The sequence below is a fragment of the Lampetra fluviatilis genome, chromosome 53 (assembly GCF_964198595.1).
Source record: "Lampetra fluviatilis chromosome 53, kcLamFluv1.1, whole genome shotgun sequence".
In the NCBI taxonomy this organism is placed as follows: domain Eukaryota; kingdom Metazoa; phylum Chordata; class Hyperoartia; order Petromyzontiformes; family Petromyzontidae; genus Lampetra; species Lampetra fluviatilis.
In genome coordinates this window covers 6,294,073-6,312,407 of record NC_136327.1, presented here as the reverse complement: position 1 = coordinate 6,312,407, position 18,335 = coordinate 6,294,073, and the positions used below count along the sequence as shown (strand labels likewise).

The 18,335-nt window shown below is 47.3% G+C and overlaps 1 protein-coding gene and 13 non-coding genes across 14 annotated transcripts in view; all 14 read left to right on the top strand.

The window, feature by feature from the left end:
• Window positions 1-18,335, top strand: part of LOC144949330 (alpha/beta hydrolase domain-containing protein 17B) — a 175,709-nt gene that overhangs the window by 68,377 nt on the left and 88,997 nt on the right. The window lies entirely within an intron of this gene.
• On the top strand, window positions 326-398 carry TRNAR-ACG (transfer RNA arginine (anticodon ACG)). The gene has a single exon. It is a non-coding gene; the product is annotated as a tRNA-Arg (tRNA).
• Window positions 2,496-2,584, top strand: TRNAY-GUA (transfer RNA tyrosine (anticodon GUA)). Its single transcript is given in 2 exon segments — window positions 2,496-2,532; window positions 2,549-2,584. It is a non-coding gene; the product is annotated as a tRNA-Tyr (tRNA).
• On the top strand, window positions 5,163-5,251 carry TRNAY-GUA (transfer RNA tyrosine (anticodon GUA)). The gene is given in 2 exon segments: window positions 5,163-5,199; window positions 5,216-5,251. It is a non-coding gene; the product is annotated as a tRNA-Tyr (tRNA).
• Window positions 5,662-5,734, top strand: TRNAR-ACG (transfer RNA arginine (anticodon ACG)). The gene has a single exon. It is a non-coding gene; the product is annotated as a tRNA-Arg (tRNA).
• Window positions 7,831-7,919, top strand: TRNAY-GUA (transfer RNA tyrosine (anticodon GUA)). The gene is given in 2 exon segments: window positions 7,831-7,867; window positions 7,884-7,919. It is a non-coding gene; the product is annotated as a tRNA-Tyr (tRNA).
• On the top strand, window positions 8,330-8,402 carry TRNAR-ACG (transfer RNA arginine (anticodon ACG)). The gene has a single exon. It is a non-coding gene; the product is annotated as a tRNA-Arg (tRNA).
• On the top strand, window positions 10,499-10,587 carry TRNAY-GUA (transfer RNA tyrosine (anticodon GUA)). The gene is given in 2 exon segments: window positions 10,499-10,535; window positions 10,552-10,587. It is a non-coding gene; the product is annotated as a tRNA-Tyr (tRNA).
• On the top strand, window positions 10,998-11,070 carry TRNAR-ACG (transfer RNA arginine (anticodon ACG)). Its single transcript has one exon. It is a non-coding gene; the product is annotated as a tRNA-Arg (tRNA).
• On the top strand, window positions 13,159-13,247 carry TRNAY-GUA (transfer RNA tyrosine (anticodon GUA)). Its single transcript is given in 2 exon segments — window positions 13,159-13,195; window positions 13,212-13,247. It is a non-coding gene; the product is annotated as a tRNA-Tyr (tRNA).
• TRNAY-GUA (transfer RNA tyrosine (anticodon GUA)) lies at window positions 15,783-15,871 on the top strand. The gene is given in 2 exon segments: window positions 15,783-15,819; window positions 15,836-15,871. It is a non-coding gene; the product is annotated as a tRNA-Tyr (tRNA).
• On the top strand, window positions 16,233-16,305 carry TRNAR-ACG (transfer RNA arginine (anticodon ACG)). The gene has a single exon. It is a non-coding gene; the product is annotated as a tRNA-Arg (tRNA).
• On the top strand, window positions 17,541-17,629 carry TRNAY-GUA (transfer RNA tyrosine (anticodon GUA)). The gene is given in 2 exon segments: window positions 17,541-17,577; window positions 17,594-17,629. It is a non-coding gene; the product is annotated as a tRNA-Tyr (tRNA).
• Window positions 18,116-18,188, top strand: TRNAC-ACA (transfer RNA cysteine (anticodon ACA)). The gene has a single exon. It is a non-coding gene; the product is annotated as a tRNA-Cys (tRNA).

The window sequence follows — 18,335 nt, the reverse complement described above, 5'->3', positions numbered from 1 at the left end:
CATTAGGAACATTTATTTTGGGCAAAACGTTGGCTCAAAGTGCACCAAGAAAAAGAGGGCATTGGTAGGATTTGTCAGATGTTCTTCTACAAATGCATTGATCTTGATTTGGTGGACTTGGTGGCACGACACGTTGACCCAGCCTGTCACACGTGTTCTGTGAGGAAGGGACTCTGATAGTTCCACCGCTGTTCGTGTTGCACGACATCCCTGCAGGCTGTGCCCCTGGGCAGTCAGAGTCTTCATCACCGGCCACCCCAACTCGGCACCTACACGGCCACGACTACTGCCATAAGCGATGTGAGAGGTGCCAGGAGACAGCGTGGGGCCAGTGGCGCAATGGATAACGCGTCTGACTACGGATCAGAAGATCGTAGGTTCGACTCCTGCCTGGCTCGTGAATTTTTAAATACAAGTGCTTGTATGTTTTTTAAACCACGCAACATTCTTGGTACAATAATCCGACATCTGTTGCATGTTTCTATAATGTAATTTTACTCTGGTCAGTTTAAATAGTACCAATTATTTGGTGAGGCTACTGCTGCGTTGGCAGTGGTGCACAACAAGAGTCAACAAAAAACAGGACCCTGCGGGGTGGGCTGGTAGGAATAATATTTAGTACTGGTACAGGGATATCGACCGGGTATAGAGGAGTTAAAGAAAAAATTACTGTATTCTAGTGTAACGTTAATTAAAAGTGTTTGTTTTGACAAGAAACGCTGTGAGATTTAAAGACCCCCCAACACCACCCTCAACACCACCCATCCCACCAGCCCTCTCACTACCCCCCACCACCACCCCCCCACCACCACCACCCCACCACCCCCCACCACCAGCTTCTGCACTAGGCCTCGCGAAGCCTGCCGCACTAGGCCTCGCGAAGCCTTCTCTGCAGTAGACTTAGCGAAGCCTTCTGCACTAGGCCTCGCGAAGCCTCTGCAGTAGGCCTCGCGAAGCTGCGCTTTTCGTGCACAAATAGGGCGATTAAATGTATCTCGTCTCTGTGTTAATAAGCCTCCCGCACTAGGCCTCGCGAAGCCTGCCGCACTAGGCCTCGCGAAGCCTACTGCACTAGGCCTCGCGAAGCCTTCCCTGCAGTAGACTTAGCGAAGCCTTCTGCACTAGGTCTCGCGAAGCCTCTGCAGTAGGCCTCGCGAAGCCGCGCTTTTCGTGCACAAATAAGGCGATTAAATGTATCTCGTCTCTGTGTTAATAAGCCTGCCGCACTAGGCCTCGCGAAGCCTGCCGCACTAGGCCTCGCGCCGTCCTTTTCGTGCACAAATGAGGCGATTAAATGTATCTCGTCTCTGTGTTAATGAATGTTTCTTGTCTCTGTGTTAAAAAAACGTGCTGCGTTTCAGTAAAGTAATTATTTTTTTTAAATAAACGTGCTGCGTTTCATCTCTGTGTTAATAAGCCTGCCGCACTAGGCCTCGCGAAGCCTGCCGCACTAGGCCTCGCGCCGTGCTTTTTGTGCACAAATAAGGCGATTAAATGTATCTCGTCTCTGTGTTAAAAAAACGTGCTGCGTTTCAGTAAAGTATTTTTTTAAATAAACGTGCTGCGTTTCAGTAAAGTAATTTTGAAGCGAATTTTAAAGTTTTGCCGTGATGCGCCGGAAGCGACGGCCATCTTGTTTAATTCACAGATCGCAGGGGGAGCGGGCGGCCATCTTGTCGGACAGGGTCATGCCAAGTGTTTGCAGTAGGGGGCGATGTTGATACACGGACGGACGGACGGACGGACACATTAATCTATTGGTGGTCTGGTCCACTTCGTTCCTACCAGTATAACAACACTCAACACATTCATCAATTATACGGTGGCCTTAAGAAGAAAAATATATCGCAGGCAACATTCAGGACAATGGCCCCTCCCTTTATTCCTGCTAATCCTACATAATACACTACTAGCATAATATGCCTTTGAGACCCCCCCACCACCTACACATTCTGCAAGGAGTGACTAACCCCATATCTGCATTTGTCATCATTATGCTAAATTCCTCTGTTGATATGTAAAATCCTTTGTCAAGGCTCTTTCCTCCTCTCACCCAGTTTAAAATACGCTGCCAAGCTTAGCGGTGTTCATTAGGAGAGCTGTATTTCCGATAGCTCAGCTTCTACACCTGAGGACGGCTGCTTACGTTGTAGCCGAAACGTTGTGAAATTTTATTTCATTATGTTTTATTATTATTATTTTATTATTTCCCTTCTACGTGACTTTACCGAAAGAACCAATAATATGAATACAATGGTCCTTCTTCACCACAAACAGATTGATACTTAAAACAGGAAACGATCCTACAATTTTGTGATCCCTAATCAGCGTAGTCAGACGCGTCATCCATTGCCCCACTGCCCCACGCTCATTAGCTGTTGTCAGACATGTCTGAACAGTGATTGGAGCTGTGTAATTACTGGGTTGCAGGTCTTCTTCTGCATTGCTGCTGCTGTACGTACTAATAGTGAAGTGATGACACGCTGCATAGGTCCCCTTCGATAGCTCAGTTGGTAGAGCGGAGGACTGTAGTTGGGTTGTGGCTGAAATCCTTAGGTCGCTGGTTCAACTCCGGCTCGAAGGAAGATGATTGTTTTAAATATATTTTTCCAAATCATGAAAACATATGATTGTTCTAAAAATAAACGCTCAGCGAGAATGACCTGCACATTAGGAACATTTATTTTGGGCCAAACGTTGGCTTCAAATGCACCAAGAAGAAGAGGGCATTGGTAGGATTTGTCAAATTTTCTTCTACAGAAGCATTGATTTTAATTTGGTGGACTTGGTGGCACGACACGTGGACCCAGCCTGTCACACGTGTTCTGTGAGGAAGGGACTCTGATAGTTCCACCGCTGTTCGTGTTGCACGACATCCCTGCAGGCTGTGCCCCTGGGCAGTCAGAGTCTTCATCACCGGCCACCCCCAACTCGGCACCTACACGGCAACGACTACTGCCATAGGCGATGTGAGAGGTGGCAGCAGACAGCGTGGGGCAAGTGGCGCAATGGATAACGCGTCTGACTACGTATCAGAAGATTGTAGGTTCGACTCCTGCCTGGCTCGTGAATTTTTTAAATACAAGTGCGTGTATGTTTTTTAAACCACGCAACATTCTTGGTACAATAATCCGACATCTGTTGCATGTTTCTATAATGTAATTTTACTCTGGTCAGTTTAAATAGTACCAATTATTTGGTGAGGCTACTGCTGCGTTGGCAGTGGTGCACAACAAGAGTCAACAAAAAACAGGACCCTGCGGGGTGGGCTAGTAGGAATAATATTTAGTACTGGTACAGGGATATCGACCGGGTATAGAGGAGTTAAAGAAAAAATTACTGTATTCTAGTGTAACGTTAATTAAAAGTGTTTGTTTTGACAAGAAACGCTGTGAGATTTAAAGACCCCCCAACACCACCCTCAACACCACCCATCCCACCAGCCCTCTCACCACCCCCCACCACCACCCCCCACCACCACCACCCCACCACCCCCCACCACCAGCTTCTGCACTAGGCCCCGCGAAATGCCGCACTAGGCCTCGCGAAGCCTTCTCTGCAGTAGACTTAGCGAAGCCTTCTGCACTAGGCCTCGCGAAGCCTCTGCAGTAGGCCTCGCGAAGCTGCGCTTTTCGTGCACAAATAAGGCGATTAAATGTATCTCATCTCTGTGTTAATAAGCCTCCCGCACTAGGCCTCGCGAAGCCTGCCGCACTAGGCCTCGCGAAGCCTACTGCACTAGGCCTCGCGAAGCCTTCCCTGCAGTAGACTTAGCGAAGCCTTCTGCACTAGGTCTCGCGAAGCCTCTGCAGTAGGCCTCGCGAAGCCGCGCTTTTCGTGCACAAATAAGGCGATTAAATGTATCTCGTCTCTGTGTTAATAAGCCTGCCGCACTAGGCCTCGTGAAGCCTGCCGCACTAGGCCTCGCGCCGTCCTTTTCGTGCACAAATAAGGCGATTAAATGTATCTCGTCTCTGTGTTAATGAATGTTTCTTGTCTCTGTGTTAAAAAAAACGTGCTGCGTTTCAGTAAAGTAATTATTTTTTTTAAATAAACGTGCTGCGTTTCATCTCTGTGTTAATAAGCCTGCCGCACTAGGCCTCGCGAAGCCTGCCGCACTAGGCCTCGCGCCGTGCTTTTTGTGCACAAATAAGGCGATTAAATGTATCTCGTCTCTGTGTTAAAAAACGTGCTGCGTTTCAGTAAAGTATTTTTTTAAATAAACGTGCTGCGTTTCAGTAAAGTAATTTTGAAGCGAATTTTAAAGTTTTGCCGTGATGCGCCGGAAGCGACGGCCATCTTGTTTAATTCACAGATCGCAGGGGGAGCGGGCGGCCATCTTGTCGGACAGGGTCATGCCAAGTGTTTGCAGTAGGGGGCGATGTTGATACACGGACGGACGGACGGACGGACACATTAATCTATTGGTGGTCTGGTCCACTTCGTTCCTACCAGTATAACAACACTCAACACATTCATCAATTATACGGTGGCCTTAAGAAGAAAAATATATCGCAGGCAACATTCAGGACAATGGCCCCTCCCTTTATTCCTGCTAATCCTACATAATACACTACTAGCATAATATGCCTTTGAGACCCCCCCACCACCTACACATTCTGCAAGGAGTGACTAACCCCATATCTGCATTTGTCATCATTATGCTAAATTCCTCTGTTGATATGTAAAATCCTTTGTCAAGGCTCTTTCCTCCTCTCACCCAGTTTAAAATACGCTGCCAAGCTTAGCGGTGTTCATTAGGAGAGCTGTATTTCCGATAGCTCAGATTCTACACCTGAGGACGGCTGCTTACGTTGTAGCCGAAACGTTGTGAAATTTTATTTCATTATGTTTTATTATTATTATTTTATTATTTCCCTTCTACGTGACTTTACCGAAAGAACCAATAATATGAATACAATGGTCCTTCTTCACCACAAACAGATTGATACTTAAAACAGGAAACGATCCTACAATTTTGTGATCCCTAATCAGCGTAGTCAGACGCGTCATCCATTGCCCCACTGCCCCACGCTCATTAGCTGTTGTCAGACATGTCTGAACAGTGATTGGAGCTGTGTAATTACTGGGTTGCAGGTCTTCTTCTGCATTGCTGCTGCTGTACGTACTAATAGTGAAGTGAGGAAACTCTGCATAGGTCCCCTTCGATAGCTCAGTTGGTAGAGCGGAGGACTGTAGTTGGGTTGTGGCTGAAATCCTTAGGTCGCTGGTTCAACTCCGGCTCGAAGGAAGATGATTGTTTTAAATATATTTTTCCAAATCATGAAAACATATGATTGTTCTAAAAATAAACGCTCAGCGAGAATGACCTGCACATTAGGAACATTTATTTTGGGCCAAACGTTGGCTTCAAATGCACCAAGAAGAAGAGGGCATTGGTAGGATTTGTCAAATTTTCTTCTACAGAAGCATTGATTTTAATTTGGTGGACTTGGTGGCACGACACGTGGACCCAGCCTGTCACACGTGTTCTGTGAGGAAGGGACTCTGATAGTTCCACCGCTGTTCGTGTTGCACGACATCCCTGCAGGCTGTGCCCCTGGGCAGTCAGAGTCTTCATCACCGGCCACCCCCAACTCGGCACCTACACGGCCACGACTACTGCCATAAGCGATGTGAGAGGTGCCAGGAGACAGCGTGGGGCCAGTGGCGCAATGGATAACGCGTCTGACTACGGATCAGAAGATTGTAGGTTCGACTCCTGCCTGGCTCGTGAATTTTTTAAATACAAGTGCGTGTATGTTTTTTAAACCACGCAACATTCTTGGTACAATAATCCGACATCTGTTGCATGTTTCTTTAATGTAATTTTACTCTGGTCAGTTTAAATAGTACCAATTATTTGGTGAGGCTACTGCTGCGTTGGCAGTGGTGCACAACAAGAGTCAACAAAAAACAGGACCCTGCGGGGTGGGCTAGTAGGAATAATATTTAGTACTGGTACAGGGATATCGACCGGGTATAGAGGAGTTAAAGAAAAAATTACTGTATTCTAGTGTAACGTTAATTAAAAGTGTTTGTTTTGACAAGAAACGCTGTGAGATTTAAAGACCCCCCAACACCACCCTCAACACCACCCATCCCACCAGCCCTCTCACCACCCCCCACCACCACCCCCCACCACCACCACCCCACCACCCCCCACCACCAGCTTCTGCACTAGGCCCCGCGAAATGCCGCACTAGGCCTCGCGAAGCCTTCTCTGCAGTAGACTTAGCGAAGCCTTCTGCACTAGGCCTCGCGAAGCCTCTGCAGTAGGCCTCGCGAAGCTGCGCTTTTCGTGCACAAATAAGGCAATTAAATGTATCTCATCTCTGTGTTAATAAGCCTCCCGCACTAGGCCTCGCGAAGCCTGCCGCACTAGGCCTCGCGAAGCCTACTGCACTAGGCCTCGCGAAGCCTTCCCTGCAGTAGACTTAGCGAAGCCTTCTGCACTAGGTCTCGCGAAGCCTCTGCAGTAGGCCTCGCGAAGCCGCGCTTTTCGTGCACAAATAAGGCGATTAAATGTATCTCGTCTCTGTGTTAATAAGCCTGCCGCACTAGGCCTCGTGAAGCCTGCCGCACTAGGCCTCGCGCCGTCCTTTTCGTGCACAAATAAGGCGATTAAATGTATCTCGTCTCTGTGTTAATGAATGTTTCTTGTCTCTGTGTTAAAAAAAAACGTGCTGCGTTTCAGTAAAGTAATTATTTTTTTTAAATAAACGTGCTGCGTTTCATCTCTGTGTTAATAAGCCTGCCGCACTAGGCCTCGCGAAGCCTGCCGCACTAGGCCTCGCGCCGTGCTTTTTGTGCACAAATAAGGCGATTAAATGTATCTCGTCTCTGTGTTAAAAAACGTGCTGCGTTTCAGTAAAGTATTTTTTTAAATAAACGTGCTGCGTTTCAGTAAAGTAATTTTGAAGCGAATTTTAAAGTTTTGCCGTGATGCGCCGGAAGCGACGGCCATCTTGTTTAATTCACAGATCGCAGGGGGAGCGGGCGGCCATCTTGTCGGACAGGGTCATGCCAAGTGTTTGCAGTAGGGGGCGATGTTGATACACGGACGGACGGACGGACGGACACATTAATCTATTGGTGGTCTGGTCCACTTCGTTCCTACCAGTATAACAACACTCAACACATTCATCAATTATACGGTGGCCTTAAGAAGAAAAATATATCGCAGGCAACATTCAGGACAATGGCCCCTCCCTTTATTCCTGCTAATCCTACATAATACACTACTAGCATAATATGCCTTTGAGACCCCCCCACCACCTACACATTCTGCAAGGAGTGACTAACCCCATATCTGCATTTGTCATCATTATGCTAAATTCCTCTGTTGATATGTAAAATCCTTTGTCAAGGCTCTTTCCTCCTCTCACCCAGTTTAAAATACGCTGCCAAGCTTAGCGGTGTTCATTAGGAGAGCTGTATTTCCGATAGCTCAGATTCTACACCTGAGGACGGCTGCTTACGTTGTAGCCGAAACGTTGTGAAATTTTATTTCATTATGTTTTATTATTATTATTTTATTATTTCCCTTCTACGTGACTTTACCGAAAGAACCAATAATATGAATACAATGGTCCTTCTTCACCACAAACAGATTGATACTTAAAACAGGAAACGATCCTACAATTTTGTGATCCCTAATCAGCGTAGTCAGACGCGTCATCCATTGCCCCACTGCCCCACGCTCATTAGCTGTTGTCAGACATGTCTGAACAGTGATTGGAGCTGTGTAATTACTGGGTTGCAGGTCTTCTTCTGCATTGCTGCTGCTGTACGTACTAATAGTGAAGTGAGGAAACTCTGCATAGGTCCCCTTCGATAGCTCAGTTGGTAGAGCGGAGGACTGTAGTTGGGTTGTGGCTGAAATCCTTAGGTCGCTGGTTCAACTCCGGCTCGAAGGAAGATGATTGTTTTAAATATATTTTTCCAAATCATGAAAACATATGATTGTTCTAAAAATAAACGCTCAGCGAGAATGACCTGCACATTAGGAACATTTATTTTGGGCCAAACGTTGGCTTCAAATGCACCAAGAAGAAGAGGGCATTGGTAGGATTTGTCAAATTTTCTTCTACAGAAGCATTGATTTTAATTTGGTGGACTTGGTGGCACGACACGTGGACCCAGCCTGTCACACGTGTTCTGTGAGGAAGGGACTCTGATAGTTCCACCGCTGTTCGTGTTGCACGACATCCCTGCAGGCTGTGCCCCTGGGCAGTCAGAGTCTTCATCACCGGCCACCCCCAACTCGGCACCTACACGGCCACGACTACTGCCATAAGCGATGTGAGAGGTGCCAGGAGACAGCGTGGGGCCAGTGGCGCAATGGATAACGCGTCTGACTACGGATCAGAAGATTGTAGGTTCGACTCCTGCCTGGCTCGTGAATTTTTTAAATACAAGTGCGTGTATGTTTTTTAAACCACGCAACATTCTTGGTACAATAATCCGACATCTGTTGCATGTTTCTTTAATGTAATTTTACTCTGGTCAGTTTAAATAGTACCAATTATTTGGTGAGGCTACTGCTGCGTTGGCAGTGGTGCACAACAAGAGTCAACAAAAAACAGGACCCTGCGGGGTGGGCTAGTAGGAATAATATTTAGTACTGGTACAGGGATATCGACCGGGTATAGAGGAGTTAAAGAAAAAATTACTGTATTCTAGTGTAACGTTAATTAAAAGTGTTTGTTTTGACAAGAAACGCTGTGAGATTTAAAGACCCCCCAACACCACCCTCAACACCACCCATCCCACCAGCCCTCTCACCACCCCCCACCACCACCCCCCACCACCACCACCCCACCACCCCCCACCACCAGCTTCTGCACTAGGCCCCGCGAAATGCCGCACTAGGCCTCGCGAAGCCTTCTCTGCAGTAGACTTAGCGAAGCCTTCTGCACTAGGCCTCGCGAAGCCTCTGCAGTAGGCCTCGCGAAGCTGCGCTTTTCGTGCACAAATAAGGCAATTAAATGTATCTCATCTCTGTGTTAATAAGCCTCCCGCACTAGGCCTCGCGAAGCCTGCCGCACTAGGCCTCGCGAAGCCTACTGCACTAGGCCTCGCGAAGCCTTCCCTGCAGTAGACTTAGCGAAGCCTTCTGCACTAGGTCTCGCGAAGCCTCTGCAGTAGGCCTCGCGAAGCCGCGCTTTTCGTGCACAAATAAGGCGATTAAATGTATCTCGTCTCTGTGTTAATAAGCCTGCCGCACTAGGCCTCGTGAAGCCTGCCGCACTAGGCCTCGCGCCGTCCTTTTCGTGCACAAATAAGGCGATTAAATGTATCTCGTCTCTGTGTTAATGAATGTTTCTTGTCTCTGTGTTAAAAAAAAACGTGCTGCGTTTCAGTAAAGTAATTATTTTTTTTAAATAAACGTGCTGCGTTTCATCTCTGTGTTAATAAGCCTGCCGCACTAGGCCTCGCGAAGCCTGCCGCACTAGGCCTCGCGCCGTGCTTTTTGTGCACAAATAAGGCGATTAAATGTATCTCGTCTCTGTGTTAAAAAACGTGCTGCGTTTCAGTAAAGTATTTTTTTAAATAAACGTGCTGCGTTTCAGTAAAGTAATTTTGAAGCGAATTTTAAAGTTTTGCCGTGATGCGCCGGAAGCGACGGCCATCTTGTTTAATTCACAGATCGCAGGGGGAGCGGGCGGCCATCTTGTCGGACAGGGTCATGCCAAGTGTTTGCAGTAGGGGGCGATGTTGATACACGGACGGACGGACGGACGGACACATTAATCTATTGGTGGTCTGGTCCACTTCGTTCCTACCAGTATAACAACACTCAACACATTCATCAATTATACGGTGGCCTTAAGAAGAAAAATATATCGCAGGCAACATTCAGGACAATGGCCCCTCCCTTTATTCCTGCTAATCCTACATAATACACTACTAGCATAATATGCCTTTGAGACCCCCCCACCACCTACACATTCTGCAAGGAGTGACTAACCCCATATCTGCATTTGTCATCATTATGCTAAATTCCTCTGTTGATATGTAAAATCCTTTGTCAAGGCTCTTTCCTCCTCTCACCCAGTTTAAAATACGCTGCCAAGCTTAGCGGTGTTCATTAGGAGAGCTGTATTTCCGATAGCTCAGATTCTACACCTGAGGACGGCTGCTTACGTTGTAGCCGAAACGTTGTGAAATTTTATTTCATTATGTTTTATTATTATTATTTTATTATTTCCCTTCTACGTGACTTTACCGAAAGAACCAATAATATGAATACAATGGTCCTTCTTCACCACAAACAGATTGATACTTAAAACAGGAAACGATCCTACAATTTTGTGATCCCTAATCAGCGTAGTCAGACGCGTCATCCATTGCCCCACTGCCCCACGCTCATTAGCTGTTGTCAGACATGTCTGAACAGTGATTGGAGCTGTGTAATTACTGGGTTGCAGGTCTTCTTCTGCATTGCTGCTGCTGTACGTACTAATAGTGAAGTGAGGAAACTCTGCATAGGTCCCCTTCGATAGCTCAGTTGGTAGAGCGGAGGACTGTAGTTGGGTTGTGGCTGAAATCCTTAGGTCGCTGGTTCAACTCCGGCTCGAAGGAAGATGATTGTTTTAAATATATTTTTCCAAATCATGAAAACATATGATTGTTCTAAAAATAAACGCTCAGCGAGAATGACCTGCACATTAGGAACATTTATTTTGGGCCAAACGTTGGCTTCAAATGCACCAAGAAGAAGAGGGCATTGGTAGGATTTGTCAAATTTTCTTCTACAGAAGCATTGATTTTAATTTGGTGGACTTGGTGGCACGACACGTGGACCCAGCCTGTCACACGTGTTCTGTGAGGAAGGGACTCTGATAGTTCCACCGCTGTTCGTGTTGCACGACATCCCTGCAGGCTGTGCCCCTGGGCAGTCAGAGTCTTCATCACCGGCCACCCCCAACTCGGCACCTACACGGCCACGACTACTGCCATAAGCGATGTGAGAGGTGCCAGGAGACAGCGTGGGGCCAGTGGCGCAATGGATAACGCGTCTGACTACGGATCAGAAGATTGTAGGTTCGACTCCTGCCTGGCTCGTGAATTTTTTAAATACAAGTGCGTGTATGTTTTTTAAACCACGCAACATTCTTGGTACAATAATCCGACATCTGTTGCATGTTTCTTTAATGTAATTTTACTCTGGTCAGTTTAAATAGTACCAATTATTTGGTGAGGCTACTGCTGCGTTGGCAGTGGTGCACAACAAGAGTCAACAAAAAACAGGACCCTGCGGGTGGGCTGGTAGGAATAATATTTAGTACTGGTACAGGGATATCGACCGGGTATAGAGGAGTTAAGGAAAAAATTACTGTATTCTAGTGTAACGTTAATTAAAAGTGTTTGTTTTGACAAGAAACGCTGTGAGATTTAAAGACCCCCCAACACCACCCTCAACACCACCCATCCCACCAGCCCTCTCACCACCCCCCACCACCACCCCCCACCCCCACCACCCCCCACCACCAGCTTCTGCACTAGGCCTCGCGAAGCCTGCCGCACTAGGCCTCGCGAAGCCTTCTCTGCAGTAGACTTAGCGAAGCCTTCTGCACTAGGCCTCGCGAAGCCGCTGCAGTAGGCCTCGCGAAGCTGCGCTTTTCGTGCACAAATAAGGCGATTAAATGTATCTCGTCTCTGTGTTAATAAGCCTCCCGCACTAGGCCTCGCGAAGCCTGCCGCACTAGGCCTCGCGAAGCCTACTGCACTAGGCCTCGCGAAGCCTTCCCTGCAGTAGACTTAGCGAAGCCTTCTGCACTAGGTCTCGCGAAGCCTCTGCAGTAGGCCTCGCGAAGCCGCGCTTTTCGTGCACAAATAAGGCGATTAAATGTATCTCGTCTCTGTGTTAATAAGCCTGCCGCACTAGGCCTCGCGAAGCCTGCCGCACTAGGCCTCGCGCCGTCCTTTTCGTGCACAAATAAGGCGATTAAATGTATCTCGTCTCTGTGTTAATGCATGTTTCTTGTCTCTGTGTTAAAAAAACGTGCTGCGTTTCAGTAAAGTAATTATTTTTTTTAAATAAACGTGCTGCGTTTCATCTCTGTGTTAATAAGCCTGCCGCACTAGGCCTCGTGAAGCCTGCCGCACTAGGCCTCGCGCCGTGCTTTTTGTGCACAAATAAGTCGATTAAATGTATCTCGTCTCTGTGTTAAAAAAACGTGCTGCGTTTCAATAAAGTATTTTTTTAAATAAACGTGCTGCGTTTCAGTAAAGTAATTTTGAAGCGCAGTTTAAAGTTTTGCCGTGATGCGCCGGAAGCGACGGCCATCTTGTTTAATTCACAGATCGCAGGGGGAGCGGGCGGCCATCTTGTCGGACAGGGTCATGCCAAGTGTTTGCAGTAGGGGGCGATGTTGATACACGGACGGACGGACGGACGGACACATTAATCTATTGGTGGTCTGGTCCACTTCGTTCCTACCAGTATAACAACACTCAACACATTCATCAATTATACGGTGGCCTTAAGAAGAAAAATATATCGCAGGCAACATTCAGGACAATGGCCCCTCCCTTTATTCCTGCTAATCCTACATAATACACTACTAGCATAATATGCCTTTGAGACCCCCCCACCACCTACACATTCTGCAAGGAGTGACTAACCCCATATCTGCATTTGTCATCATTATGCTAAATTCCTCTGTTGATATGTAAAATCCTTTGTCAAGGCTCTTTCCTCCTCTCACCCAGTTTAAAATACGCTGCCAAGCTTAGCGGTGTTCATTAGGAGAGCTGTATTTCCGATAGCTCAGCTTCTACACCTGAGGACGGCTGCTTACGTTGTAGCCGAAACGTTGTGAAATTTTATTTCATTATGTTTTATTATTATTATTTTATTATTTCCCTTCTACGTGACTTTACCGAAAGAACCAATACTATTAATACAATGGTCCTTCTTCACCACAAACAGATTGATACTTAAAACAGGAAACGATCCTACAATTTTGTGTTCCCTAATCAGCGTAGTCAGACGCGTCATCCATTGCCCCACTGCCCCACGCTCATTAGCTGTTGTCAGACATGTCTGAACAGTGATTGGAGCTGTGTAATTACTGGGTTGCAGGTCTTCTTCTGCATTGCTGCTGCTGTACGTACTAATAGTGAAGTGAGGAAACTCTGCATAGGTCCCCTTCGATAGCTCAGTTGGTAGAGCGGAGGACTGTAGTTGGGTTGTGGGTGAAATCCTTAGGTCGCTGGTTCAACTCCAGCTCGAAGGAAGATGATTGTTTTAAATATATTTTTCCAAATCATGAAAACATATGATTGTTCTAAAAATAAACGCTCAGCGAGAATGACCTGCACATTAGGAACATTTATTTTGGGCCAAACGTTGGCTTCAAATGCACCAAGAAGAAGAGGGCATTGGTAGGATTTGTCAAATTTTCTTCTACAGAAGCATTGATTTTAATTTGGTGGACTTGGTGGCACGAAACGTGGACCCAGCCTGTCACACGTGTTCTGTGAGGAAGGGACTCTGATAGTTCCACCGCTGTTCGTGTTGCACGACATCCCTGCAGGCTGTGCCCCTGGGCAGTCAGAGTCTTCATCACCGGCCACCCCCAACTCGGCACCTACACGGCCACGACTACTGCCATAGGCGATGTGAGAGGTGGCAGCAGACAGCGTGGGGCAAGTGGCGCAATGGATAACGCGTCTGACTACGTATCAGAAGATTGTAGGTTCGACTCCTGCCTGGCTCGTGAATTTTTTAAATACAAGTGCGTGTATGTTTTTTAAACCACGCAACATTCTTGGTACAATAATCCGACATCTGTTGCATGTTTCTATAATGTAATTTTACTCTGGTCAGTTTAAATAGTACCAATTATTTGGTGAGGCTACTACTGCGGGGTGGGCTAGTAGGAATAATATTTAGTACTGGTACAGGGATATCGACCGGGTATAGAGGAGTTAAAGAAAAAATTACTGTATTCTAGTGTAACGTTAATTAAAAGTGTTTGTTTTGACAAGAAACGCTGTGAGATTTAAAGACCCCCCAACACCACCGTCAACACCACCCATCCCACCAGCCCTCTCACCACCCCCCACCACCACCCCCCACCACCACCACCCCACCACCCCCCACCACCAGCTTCTGCACTAGGCCCCGCGAAGCCTGCCGTACTAGGCCTCGCGAAGCCTTCTCTGCAGTAGACTTAGCGAAGCCTTCTGCACTAGGCCTCGCGAAGCCTCTGCAGTAGGCCTCGCGAAGCCGCGCTTTTCGTGCACAAATAAGGCGATTAAATGTATCTCGTCTCTGTGTTAATAACCCGCACTAGGCCTCGCGAAGCCTGCCGCACTAGGCCTCGCGAAGCCTACTGCACTAGGCCTCGCGAAGCCTTCTCTGCAGTAGACTTAGCGAAGCCTTCTGCACTAGGTCTCGCGAAGCCTCTGCAGTAGGCCTCGCGAAGCCGCGCTTTTCGTGCACAAATAAGGCGATTAAATGTATCTCGTCTCTGTGTTAATAAGCCTGCCGCACTAGGCCTCGCGAAGCCTGCCGCACTAGGCCTCGCGCCGTCCTTTTCGTGCACAAATAAGGCGATTAAATGTATCTCGTCTCTGTGTTAATGAATGTTTCTTGTCTCTGTGTTAAAAAAAACGTGCTGCGTTTCAGTAAAGTAATTATTATTTTTTAAATAAACGTGCTGCGTTCCATCTCTGTGTTAATAAGCCTGCCGCACTAGGCCTCGCGAAGCCTGCCGCACTAGGCCTCGCGCCGTGCTTTTTGTGCACAAATAAGGCGATTAAATGTATCTCGTCTCTGTGTTAAAAAAACGTGCTGCGTTTCAGTAAAGTATTTTTTTAAATAAACGTGCTGCGTTTCAGTAAAGTAATTTTGAAGCGAAGTTTAAAGTTTTGCCGTGATGCGCCGGAAGCGACGGCCATCTTGTTTAATTCACAGATCGCAGGGGGAGCGGGCGGCCATCTTGTCGGACAGGGTCATGCCAAGTGTTTGCAGTAGGGGGCGATGTTGATACACGGACGGACGGACGGACGGACACATTAATCTATTGGTGGTCTGGTCCACTTCGTTCCTACCAGTATAACAACACTCAACACATTCATCAATTATACGGTGGCCTTAAGAAGAAAAATATATCGCAGGCAACATTCAGGACAATGGCCCCTCCCTTTATTCCTGCTAATCCTACATAATACACTACTAGCATAATATGCCTTTGAGACCCCCCCACCACCTACACATTCTGCAAGGAGTGACTAACCCCATATCTGCATTTGTCATCATTATGCTAAATTCCTCTGTTGATATGTAAAATCCTTTGTCAAGGCTCTTTCCTCCTCTCACCCAGTTTAAAATACGCTGCCAAGCTTAGCGGTGTTCATTAGGAGAGCTGTATTTCCGATAGCTCAGCTTCTACACCTGAGGACGGCTGCTTACGTTGTAGCCGAAACGTTGTGAAATTTTATTTGATAATGTTTTATTATTATTATTATTTTATTATTTCCCTTCTACGTGACTTTACCGAAAGAACCAATAATATGAATACAATGGTCCTTCTTCAACACAAACAGATTGATACTTTAAACAGGAAACGATCCTACAATTTTGTGATCCCTAATCAGCGTAGTCAGACGCGTCATCCATTGCCCCACTGCCCCACGCTCATTAGCTGTTGTCAGACATGTCTGAACAGTGATTGGAGCTGTGTAATTACTGGGTTGCAGGTCTTCTTCTGCATTGCTGCTGCTGTACGTACTAATAGTGAAGTGAGGAAACACTGCATAGGTCCCCTTTGATAGCTCAGTTGGTAGAGCGGAGGACTGTAGTTGGTTGATGGTTGAAATCCTTAGGTCGCTGGTTCGACTCTGGCTCGAAAGAGGTTGATTTTTTTTTTTGTACATATTTATTTCCAAATAAATGCTCAACGAGCATGACCTGCACATTATGAACATTTATGTTGGCCCAAAAGTTGGCTTAAAATGCACAAATAAGAAGATGTTCTTCTACAGGAGCATTGATTTTGATTTTGTGGACTTGGTGGCACGACACGCGGACCCAGCCTGTCACACGTGCTCTGTGAGGAAGGGACTCTGATAGTTCCACCGCTGTTCGTGTTGCAAGACATCCCTGCAGGCTGTGCCCCTGGGCAGAGTCTTCATCACCGGCCACCCCCAACTCGGCACCTACACGGCCACGACTACTGCCATAGGCGATGTGAGAGGTGGCAGCAGACAGCGTGGGGCCAGTGGCGCAATGGATAACGCGTCTGACTACGGATCAGAAGATTGTAGGTTCGACTCCTGCCTGGCTCGTGATGCATTGTTTTGTAATACAAGTGCGGACATATTTTTTAAACCACGCAACATTGTTGGTACAATAATTCGACATCTGTTGAACGGTTACATAATGTATTTTTACTCTGGTCAGTTTAAAACACATTCCTGCGGAGGGAGCTGGTAAGAACGTTGGGTTGCTCGGTCAATGGCCAGGGTCAACGGCGGCGTGGTGTATTCCGCAAATATGGCCGACTCTGAGGGCGGGCACAAGCCGGCGTGAGTAGGTTAAACGTTGAGTTTTATAAGGGCACCACGGGGTGACCAGACCCTCCCCACCCAGCCACTCCACTCCCCACCCCACCCTCCCCACCCAGCCCCTCCCCACCCTCCCCACCCTCTCCTCTCCACCCAGCCCCTCCCTCCCCACCCAGCCCCTCCCTGCACGACGGACACAATAATCCCCTGTGGGCTGGTGTAACCAGGAGGTTCCTACCAGTATAATCCGACTCATTAGCTGTTGTCAGACATGTCGAAACAGTAACTGTAGCTGTGTAATTACTGGGTTGCAGGTCTTCTTCTTCATTGCTGCTGCTGTACGTACTAATAGTGGCTCGTGATGCATTGTTTTGTAATACAAGTGCGGACATATTTTTTGAACCACGCAACATTGTTGGTACAATAATTCGACATCTGTTGAACGGTTACATAATGTATTTTTACTCTGGTCAGTTTAAAACACATTCCTGCGGAGGGAGCTGGAAGGAACGTTCGGTTGCTCGGTCAATGGCCAGGGTCAACGGCGGCGTGGTGTATTCCGCAAATATGGCCGACTGTGAGGGTGGGCACAAGCCGGCGTGAGTAGGTTAAACATTGAGTTTTATAAGGGCACCACGGGGTGACCAGCCCCTCCCCACCCATCCCCTCCCCACCCTGCCCACCCAGCCCCTCCCCACCCATTCCATCCCCACCCTCCACACCCAGCCCCTCCCCTCCCCACCCAGCCTCACCCTCTCCACCTAGCCCCTACCCACCCTCCCCTCTCCACCCAGCCCTTCCATCCCCACCCAGCCCCTTCCTGCACGACGGACACAATAATCCCCTGTGGGCTGGTGTAACCAGGAGGTTCCTACCAGTATAATCCGACTCATTAGCTGTTGTCAGACATGTCGAAACAGTAACTGTAGCTGTGTAATGACTGGGTTGCAGGTCTTCCTCTGCATTGCTGCTGCTCTACGTACTAATAGTGAAGTGAGGAAACACTGCATAGGTCACCTTCGATAGCTCAGTTGGTAGAGCGGAGGACTGTAGTTGGTTGATGGTTGAAATCCTTAGGTCGCTGGTTCGACTCCGGCGCGAAGGAAGTTGATTCTTTTTCCAAATAATGAAATACATATAATTGTTCAAACAATAAAGGCTCAACGAGTATGACCTGAATATTTTTATTATGTTTTATTTTTATTATTTTATTATTTCCATTCTACGTGACTTTACCGAAAGAACCAAGAAGAGTATGACCTGCACATTAGGAACATTTATTTTAGGCTAAACGTTCGCTTCAAATGCACCAAGAAGAATAGGGCATCGGTAAGATTTGTCAGATGTTCTTCTACAGATGCATTGATGTTGATTTGGTGGACTTGGTGGCACGACACGTGGACCCAGCCTGTCACACGTGTTCTGTGAGGAAGGGACTCTGATAGTTCCACCGCTGTTCGTGTTGCACGACATCCCTGCAGGCTGTGCCCCTGGGCAGTCAGAGTCTTCATCACCGGCCACCCCCAACTCGGCACCTACACGACCACGACTACTGCCATAGGCGATGTGAGAGGTGCCAGGAGACAGCGTGGGGCCAGTGGCGCAATGGATAACGCGTCTGACTACAGTTCAGAAGATTGTAGGTTCGACTCCTGCCTGGCTCGTGGTAATTTTTTTTTTTATCAAAGTGCGTCTAAGTCTTTTTTAAACCGCGCAACATTGTTGGTCTAATAATCCGACATCTGTTGAATGGTTCTATAATGTAATTTTACTCTGGTCAGTTTAAATAATACCAATTTTTTGGCGAGGCT